We start from the raw sequence: 9,113 nt of genomic DNA, 5'->3' as shown, positions 1-9,113 counted from the left end.
TTTATGGAAGTCAGGATTAAATATAAATTATTTATAGAAATTAAAGAATAAGGAGTAAGGCTGCTAAATTTAGCAAATGAACAATAGAGGACATCCAGTTAAATTTGACTTTCTGACAAATGTTAAGTGCCATCAAGTCGTAGGCTACTCATAGCGACCCTATGAACAAAAGACCTGAACACTTGTATAGCTTTTGTCCTTTCTCCAGGCTCATAGCGTTTCCAGAGGCAAGCTATTATGGAAGTGGATGCTATTCCTGCTGCTAATTCTGACAAATAGCAAGTAATAATTGATTACATCCACTCATTTTCTTGTTGATAGATAGATGCTGTCAAGTTGCTTCTGACTCCTAGTGACACTACGTAAAACTGAATGAACTCTACCCATTCACGGTCACTGCTATGTCTGGAACCACTGCTGCACCCATTGTGCTGATCCATTTTCTTGAAGATCTTTTTCTCTGACCTTCAACTTTACCAGGCATGATATCCTTCCCCAGGGACTCGTCCTTCCTGAGAAGTCTAACCACCTTCCTTTTGAAGGAACATTCTGACTGCACTTCTTCAAAGATAGGTGTGCCATACTTCTGGCAGGCCACATTGCACATTCTTCTCCAACATCGTAATTCAAAGACATCAATTCTTTGGTATAATCCATGTATTGTCTAGTTTTTTGCTTCCTATGAGGTGATTAAAAATGACATGGCTATAAGATGCTCTGCTGGAGAAGGAGGGACAAGCCCCTCCTGTACCAGTCAGATCTGATTTGAATAACAAGGACAATAAATTGTTCTGGCCTGCCACTTCCGTGAGTGTTGAGTGGATCCAATTAAAATGAACTCAACATCTACAGTCTTTTCCTCTGCTTTATAATGATGCTGATTACTTTTTCAGTTGTGAGGATTTTTGTCTTCTTTATGCTGACGTCTCTTCTGAAGGCTGTTTTCTTTGATCCTCATTAGGAAGCTTTAAGAAGGTGTTCCTTCAGTTTCACCAAGCAGTGCTGTCACCTGCGCATCAAAGCCTGTTAATGAGTCTTCCTCCAGCCTAACATTGCATTCTTCGTCATGTATTCCAGCTATATAAAAAGAACTCTGGTACATGACGGGTTAAGCATTGAATTGCTTAGGTAAGTATTGTGGTTGTTGTGTACCATAGAGCCAAAACTGACCCATGACTCACCCCCTGGCGGCTTTTCAGAGGCAGTTAATTGTACAGAAAAGAGATAGTCCATCCTTCTCCCATGGAGCAGCTGGTGGCCTTCGGGACTGTAGCGCAGCTTCTTGAGACTAGGCCACTATAGTTGTTGCTGTTAAATGCCGCCAAGTCATAGGCGACTCAGAGACCCTATGAATGAAAGACCTGACTTGTATAACTTTCTTCATTTCTCCAAGTTTGTAGAGTTTCCAGAGGCAAACTATTTCGGAAGTGGATGCCACTCCTGCTTCCAAGCTTGTTTGAATCAGGGAGCTCCACCAAACACTGTCTACCATGGGTGACCAATATCGCATTTTGCACCTCAGTGTCACAATGTTCAGCATAACAGCAAACACGAGTTACCTCTGTACAGCAAATGGACAGACCAGTGCTATACCACCTAGAAGAATGTTTGACCAAAAACAATTAAAAACAGGCCTGAGGGCCACAGATTAAAATCACCCACTAGGCAATTAGCACTCCCTTAATAAGCATTGGCCATTTGAAATCACCAGCTGCTCAGTGTGAAATTGTTGAAGCAGTCTGCTCTATAGCCATGCAAACTTATGGAGAAAATTCTACTTTATAGAATCACTATATGAGTCAGAATTGCTATGTAACTTTCTATGAAACTAGCCAAAAGGTCAGTGGTTGAAATCCACCAGCCACTCCATGGGAGAAGTATAGATAATCTTCTCCTATAAATATCTGAAGACTCAGAAACCTGATTTTGGGTCGCTGTAGTTACAATTAACTGTGTGGATTTGATTTACTTTTGTTATTGTTGTTGTTGTTAAGTGCCATCGAGTGGCAGGCGACTCATAGCGACCCTATGAAGGAGAGTCCTCGACGCTTGGGTGCCTTTCATCCTCTCTCCAGGTTCATAGGGTTTCCAGAGGCAAGCTATTATGGAAGTGGATGCCACTCCTCCTTCCTCACTTGTTTAATTGGGGAGCTCCACCCCACTCTCAGTCTGCATTGGGTATCCAGCCATTAACGCATTTGACACATCCGTGTCACAGAGTTCAGCCTTACAGCAACCACAAGTGACCGCGGGACGGCAACTTGTACACCAGGGCTATACGACCTAGAGGAATGTCTGAACAAAAACAATGAAAGACAGCCCTGAGGGCCGTGGATTAAAAGTCACCCACCTTTGTCTTGGTCACAAGACTTTTGTTATACTCCAAATAAAACTCTTCTCGGCTGAGATGATTCTGACTCCTAATGACCCTCCATCAGGTTTCTGAGGCTGTAGAACTTTACAGGAAAGGACAGTCCATCTTTCTTCTATGGGGAAGCTTGTAGATTTGAACCACCTTTTCGGGAAGCTGGTAGATTTGATCCATAGGCTTTGATGTAACAGTGCAACGTTGTACGGACTGCACTATCAGAAAGTTTGGGAACTCAAAGGAATTAGGATTCCAACACATATATGGGGGAAAACAAGTCAATCCGTAAGTATTGTAGGTATGATGCAGACCAAGACAGGCTCTAGCAAGAGTCTGACGTCAAGGTTAACGATATAACAGACACTGAGTGTAAGGAGTTTTGTGAAACTCATTGTAATTCAACATCGAGAGGTTTTTCTAGGGAAGCAGAGTTGCCTTCCTAAGCAGATCCAAAAAATGGCTTCAGAAAGGAAGGCAAGGAGACTATCTCTGCCTCAGCATTTTCACCGTCGCTGGAGGAGGGGTCACGGCAAAGCTTCCTACACACGGGCTAGCGTTTGGGATATTTGATGGTCCCATGAACACTACTGGAGGACCAGAATGAACCCTCTTCTTTCTTCTTTTCTTTTTTTTTTTTTTTTAAAACCAGCTCATCCAAATATTAGAATGGAGGAAAAACGAAGAGTGAAATTTAAAACTATCTTTCAGAAGTCATTTAAAATGATGTTAAGTGCCATAGAGTCATAGATGACTCATAGCGACCCTACGAATGAAAGCCTTGAACGCAAAACTTTCATCTTTTCTCTCAGTTTATAAAGTTTTTGAAGGTAAGTTTTTATGAAAGCGGATGCCACTCCTGCTTCCAAGCCTGTTTTATGCTGGAGATGCACAAAAACCAGCAGAAAACACACCTTTGCAGAATCCAGCCTTTCCGATCATCTTCCCAGCCAGGAAATAGCCCCAGACTGGCAGCCAAAGCATTATTATTATTATTATTATTATTATTATTATTATTATTATTATTTTATTAATTTTAATGAAAATTTACAGAGACTGGATTTCCATTCATTCATTGTTGCACTTTTCTCCCTGCCCACCCCTCCCCCCAGTTTGCTCTTCTCTTTGAAAAGTAAAAGAAAAATTACTTCATCGTTATACAATCCCTCCCCCAAGTCCACTCCACTCCACTGTGCAACCTTTACTCTGGACTCCCGTCATGACAAAAACACCTAATCATACATCCCTTTTAAACAGTTCTCTCCCTCATCTGTTTCAATGCATTATACATAATTTATCCCCTCTTTCTCAGTCTCCCCTGAACCCTGATGTCAATCGCCTTTTACAACAGTGGCACTAACCCTTTTTAAAGGCGAGGCCAAATCCCATCAGCTCACACCCTAATGCGAGCATGGGGCTCTTTTTTATCAGTGTTAATAAATGTAATAAGATCTTTTTTTAAAAAAATTGTGATTTTAACAAAAATGTACAGAAAAGTTAGAGTTTCATTTATTCATTATTGCACATTTTACCCTCTCTACCTCCCTTCATCATTTTATCAGTTAAGGATTATGTAAGTGACTCAACTTTTCCAAATAATCACAACTTCAGCTAAATACATTTGAAATGTATGAAGTAATGCAACCAGAAATTTAAAAAAAATATATAAATGCCTGAAGAGTAGGACAAACATTAATATGCCAAAAAGGCTTAATGGAATTAGGAAAATAACATCAATGCAAAATTTATGGATGTTAATACTAATGCCAGTGAAATTCAGAACTTTAATTTTTAATAGCTTTGCTTTATGTAGTGTTTAGCAGGTGCAATGACCATCTATCAGATTAGAGGCAAATCTTGTTGTAATTTAAATGTAAAATGCTGCTTAGGATTTCTGACACGATCAATGACCTTTCTCAACTGTCTTTTTCAATTAGACTGAACAAGTATTTTAGACAGAAAAGAAACCATGAATTAAAGTATGCCAGATTTAACTTCTCACATGTCTAAAATTATACCATTCATTCAATAGAGCTTAGACAAACTATGAAATAGTGGTTTTACAACTTGTATGGTATTTTAAATATTGTTTCTCAGAACGGCTCATTGTTATGGACCTATTTTCTTTTCCTTCCAGAGTGAAATCTTCTTTTGAATACTGTTTAAAACACTTACAATGGATAGATTCACTGTATAGTTAAAAAATACATGATAGTGTCCAGAGACCTCTCACTCACAACCTACACTGTCATTAATTAACTCCAAAGCACTAGATAAACCATTTTTCCTCTTTAAAGTTCTTTCTTCTTTAAAATGAAAACATCATGGTTGACTGTGTGTGTACAAATACATACATAATTACTAGAGCTCATTCTAGCTTTGATATTCCAAACGTTTCTATGCTATGTCTGTTTTTCCAATTCAATATGTAATTATGAGCCTATATGTGCTATGTTCTTGTTTACTGCAGAGCCTATGGAATAGGTAGCTCATATATCAATTGTCCATATCCTAAATTCTTCTTTGCTTGTAAAAAATTTGGAAATGTAAGCTGAGTACAATAAAAATAAAAATTGAATTCTAAGGGTCTGTATTAGTAACATACATGTGAGAGTTGGATCATGAATAAGAAGACTGAAGAAGAATCCATTCCTTTGAAATGTAACATTGGGGAAGAGTATTGAATATCCCATGGACTGCAAAAATAACAATCTATCTTGGAGGACTCATATCTATCTCAAGGCTTCCTTAATGGCAAGGATGCTGAAACTTCATCTCAGATGCTTTGGGCATGTTTTCAGGAATGGCCAATCCTTGGAAGATGCCGTCTTGCTGGGAAAGGTAGAGGGAGAATGAAGAGTGAAAGAAGAAGATGCCCAAGGAGCTGAATTGACACTGTGACTGCAACAGTGGGCTTGAGCATGGTGGTGAGCCTGAGGGGAGAGCAGGGTGATTTAGACCATGACTTCCTACCTGGATTTGGATGTAAGAGAAAAGAAAATAAACTGACAATGACTTCTAGGCTCTGGCGGAATAGTCAGTAGGTGGTTACACTGCCAACTCAGTGTTCAAATTTCCTGCAGGGGAAAGATGGCCACAGTTGCTTGCCAGGCAACCTACAGTCTCCTATGGAGAGTCGACTAAGAGAACCAAAAGTTGGTCCTGACTCAATAGCAGTGAGGTTAAGGTGAAGTTGTAAGTTTTTGGTCTTGGCAGCCTTCACTGATATTAGAAGAAAACGATTTGGGGGTAAAGGATGAGGTTGTGTTAATTGAGTTTGAAATGCATCTTGGATGTACAACTAGAAATATTGACTGAGCCCAGAAAAATAAGAGCCTGGATTCCAAGGAAAGGTGAAAGACATAAACTAATGAATGATCAGCTTACAAATGGCATCTTAATTCCTAGGTTTGGATGATATCATTCAGAAAGAAAGGGAGTGAAGATTGAAAAGTCCACAGACTGGAGTTGGAGGCACACTTATATCTAGAGCTTGGGAAAAAAAGAGGAGATTACAAAGAAATTGAGTGTTCCAATCCAAATGTTGAAGTCAGAGAGCGAGTTTTTACTTCATTGTAGAATTCAGACCACTGATGCTTGCTAGTTGAGGTTTTAAGCAGCTGTTTTCAAAATTGGGAAGTTAATGTATTAGCATCTCCATGTAGCACCTTGATAGTTCCCTCTTAATTTAGCATGCACAGGAAGACTTATTAATAATGTTATATTAATCTTATTAATCTCATAGGAAAGCTGATTACTAGTGTGAAGCTACCAGCAATTTGTATTTTTAAAATATTTATGATGATAATCTCAACAGCTTAATAAGATCATATTTATTTTTCACTTGTGTCAAGTTACATATAAGCTAGACATCTCTCCGGGGTAGTTTTTTACGTGCTATTCTTCAACACTGAATATTTCTATCAACCCACACTTCCATAATCACTTCTGCTGAGAAGGATAGGCCAGGAGCTCCGTTATCAGTAACTGACTGTCCCTCCACAAATGTGCTCCACACACTGTGTGCTCACGTTTCATTGACCAAACAAGGCCACATCGAGAGACTGAAGGAGAGAATAGTAATGCCTGTAATAGTTATCTTTGTTTGGCTAGATGGAGAGAACTTCTAAAACAAACTATTAATTAAAATTATTGCGGATATAGTCTTGCTCGTTGGTTATTTCAAGAAAATCCTCATAGTAGAGAGCATAAAAGAGACTCAAGATCACATAATTAAGACCACAAAACCAAGAGGCAGCATAACCTTGTTATTAGTTAAAAGGATGAAAAGAGCTCCCATTCACTGATCACTTCCTCTAAGTCAAGGATCAGTGAAGAAGATGATGGTCTTCAATAACCTGGATTGACACAGTGACTGCAATAGTGATTATAATACATGATTGTGAGGTCGGTGCACAACAGGCAAGGTTTCCACCTTTTGATTACAGGGTAACTAATCCTGGAATCAACTCGATAAGAACTCTGTTTCCTGAAACGTCTCAAGAGCTTTTCAGATAGTGGTGGTTGTTGTTAAGTGCCATCAAGCCAAGTATAACCATTACAGACCCTGTGAAAAACAGACCGGAACCCTATCCTACCCTGTGCCGTCTTCACAATCTCTAACATATTTGATATTTGAACCCATTGCGCCAGTCACTGTGCTAATCCATCTTGTTGAAGGTCTTCCTCTCTTTTGCTGACCCTCCACCTTCCCAAGCATGATGTCCCTCTTCAAGTGATAGCCTCTCCTAGCTATATGCCCAAACTATGTGAGAAGCTTTATCATCTTTGCATCCAATGAATACTCTGGCTGCACCTGCTCCAAGCCATATCTGTTTATTCTTTTGGCAATCCATAGGATATTAGATACTCTTCTCCAACACCACAACTCAAAAGCACCAATTCTTCTTCTGTCATCCTTATTCAGTTTCTAGTTTGCAAATGTATAGCAAGTGATTGAAAAGACCATGGCCTGAAGTAGGCACTCTTTAAGTCTCAAATTGACATGATCACTCCTAAATAATTTGGGGAGATTCCTGACTACAGAAGGTAATTTATTTTCATTTATCTCCATAATGACACTATCGAGTGGGTATTGTTTTTGCTATTTTATATATGAGCCAACTGAGGTGTAATAATTTGTGCAAATTTGTTCAACAAACTTTATAGTTGGGCAAGTTTTCTTAAAGTTGACCACATTTTTATTGTACTGTCCTTGTAAATCCAAGCCTATGAAACGGATGAGCATAACCAACACAAGGAAATCAAGTGAAATGCTGCCTTTTGCTTCCTAACGAAAGTTACTCCCTTTTCAAACAATCTCCTGAACAATGATGAATGTTAGAGTCTCTCTGTTCTTGGAAATTTTGTTGAATGTTTATTGTTCCTTCTTTTTGGTAATAATTCCTATTATTGCCCTAAATGTCTTCCAGTGTTACCTTAACTGCTGTTTACTTCATTTTAAGGATAGAAATCATATCTGCTGTGTGCTCACCAACACTGAACAAATGGCTTCATGAATTTAGTTTTTTAAAGATTGTTACTGCGGCTTTGAAGAGAACAATAGTGTAAGAAAAGAAGCCATTTAAGAATATTAAAATGACTGATAGGAGGCATTTGAAAAGTCTCCTTTGTTTTTGCATCTTGCTCACCAAGCGTCTAGAATTCTAAATGTTCTCTCTCAGCAGGATGCTTATTATTTAGTCATAGAAAACATCGCCAGGGACAAGCCAGGATTGGGAAGTTTTTTGGGGGAAGATTTTGCCTTGGTGATACTTAGTGTGAATCCACCTAGCTCTTCATTTTCAGCTTGGCGGATGTGAGAGCGTCTACATTGGGCTAACATTTGAATTGGGTGTTAGGCCTGTTAGACAAGCTGACATAAATCTCATCTCACAATGAATTCTTCAAGTGAGATTTAACAGTCTGAAAATTCAGGTGAATGTAACTCAAACTTTCACAAAACCTGGGGGCTTGGAACACCTTCAAGGAAGGACAAATGAGAGGGGCAATTTCCTGGAAGGTCACCACTGAAGAATGATGCTGTCCTTGGAATTTTGACGACTTGACTGCTCCATAGAAATCTCCAAAGAATTCCTAGACAATATTTAACCATGCTTCTCCGAATAGGTCTTGTGTTAGGAAATTTAATAGGATGATCTCTGGCTTAAAATAATTAGCTTTTTTTTTTCACTGTTCTGGTTGATCTACATAGGGAAATCATTTAGAAAGTTCTGGATATGCTAGAGATAACAAATCCTACAGTGAAAAAATCATAAATAGAAATTTATTATGAATGAAAAGAATCCATTCTAATTAATTACCCATTTGTCTATTTTCTTCCCATTCTCAGATTCTCATGGTGCCTCAACTTTTTTTCACACATTTTCCTTTTCAGCCCCCAGTTCTCATCATCTTTCTACAAATAGAGCTCTGGTAGCCTAGAGGGCAAAGAGTTGTGCAGCCAACCTAAGGGCTAGTGGTTTGAATCTACCATTGCTCCCCAGAAGAAAGATGAGCAACCTCCTTCTGTGAAATTCACAGCCTCTGAAAACACACTGATGGGTCAGCTATGCATTCATTGTGATTTGATAGCAGTGAGTTGAGTTGTTGGGTTTCTTCTATAAAAAGTAGATTTTCCCACTGAAATCCCAGAGGCACGTGGTTCGAATCCACCACATGTTCTGCTGTAGAAGGAGGGGCAATCCCCTCCTGTACGTCAGATCCTACTTGACGGTACACACACACA

Source organism: Elephantulus edwardii, unplaced genomic scaffold, assembly GCF_000299155.1.
Source record: "Elephantulus edwardii isolate Elephantulus edwardi_28Jun2011 unplaced genomic scaffold, EleEdw1.0 scaffold00003, whole genome shotgun sequence".
In the NCBI taxonomy this organism is placed as follows: domain Eukaryota; kingdom Metazoa; phylum Chordata; class Mammalia; order Macroscelidea; family Macroscelididae; genus Elephantulus; species Elephantulus edwardii.
Note: the sequence above shows the minus strand (reverse complement) of the source record.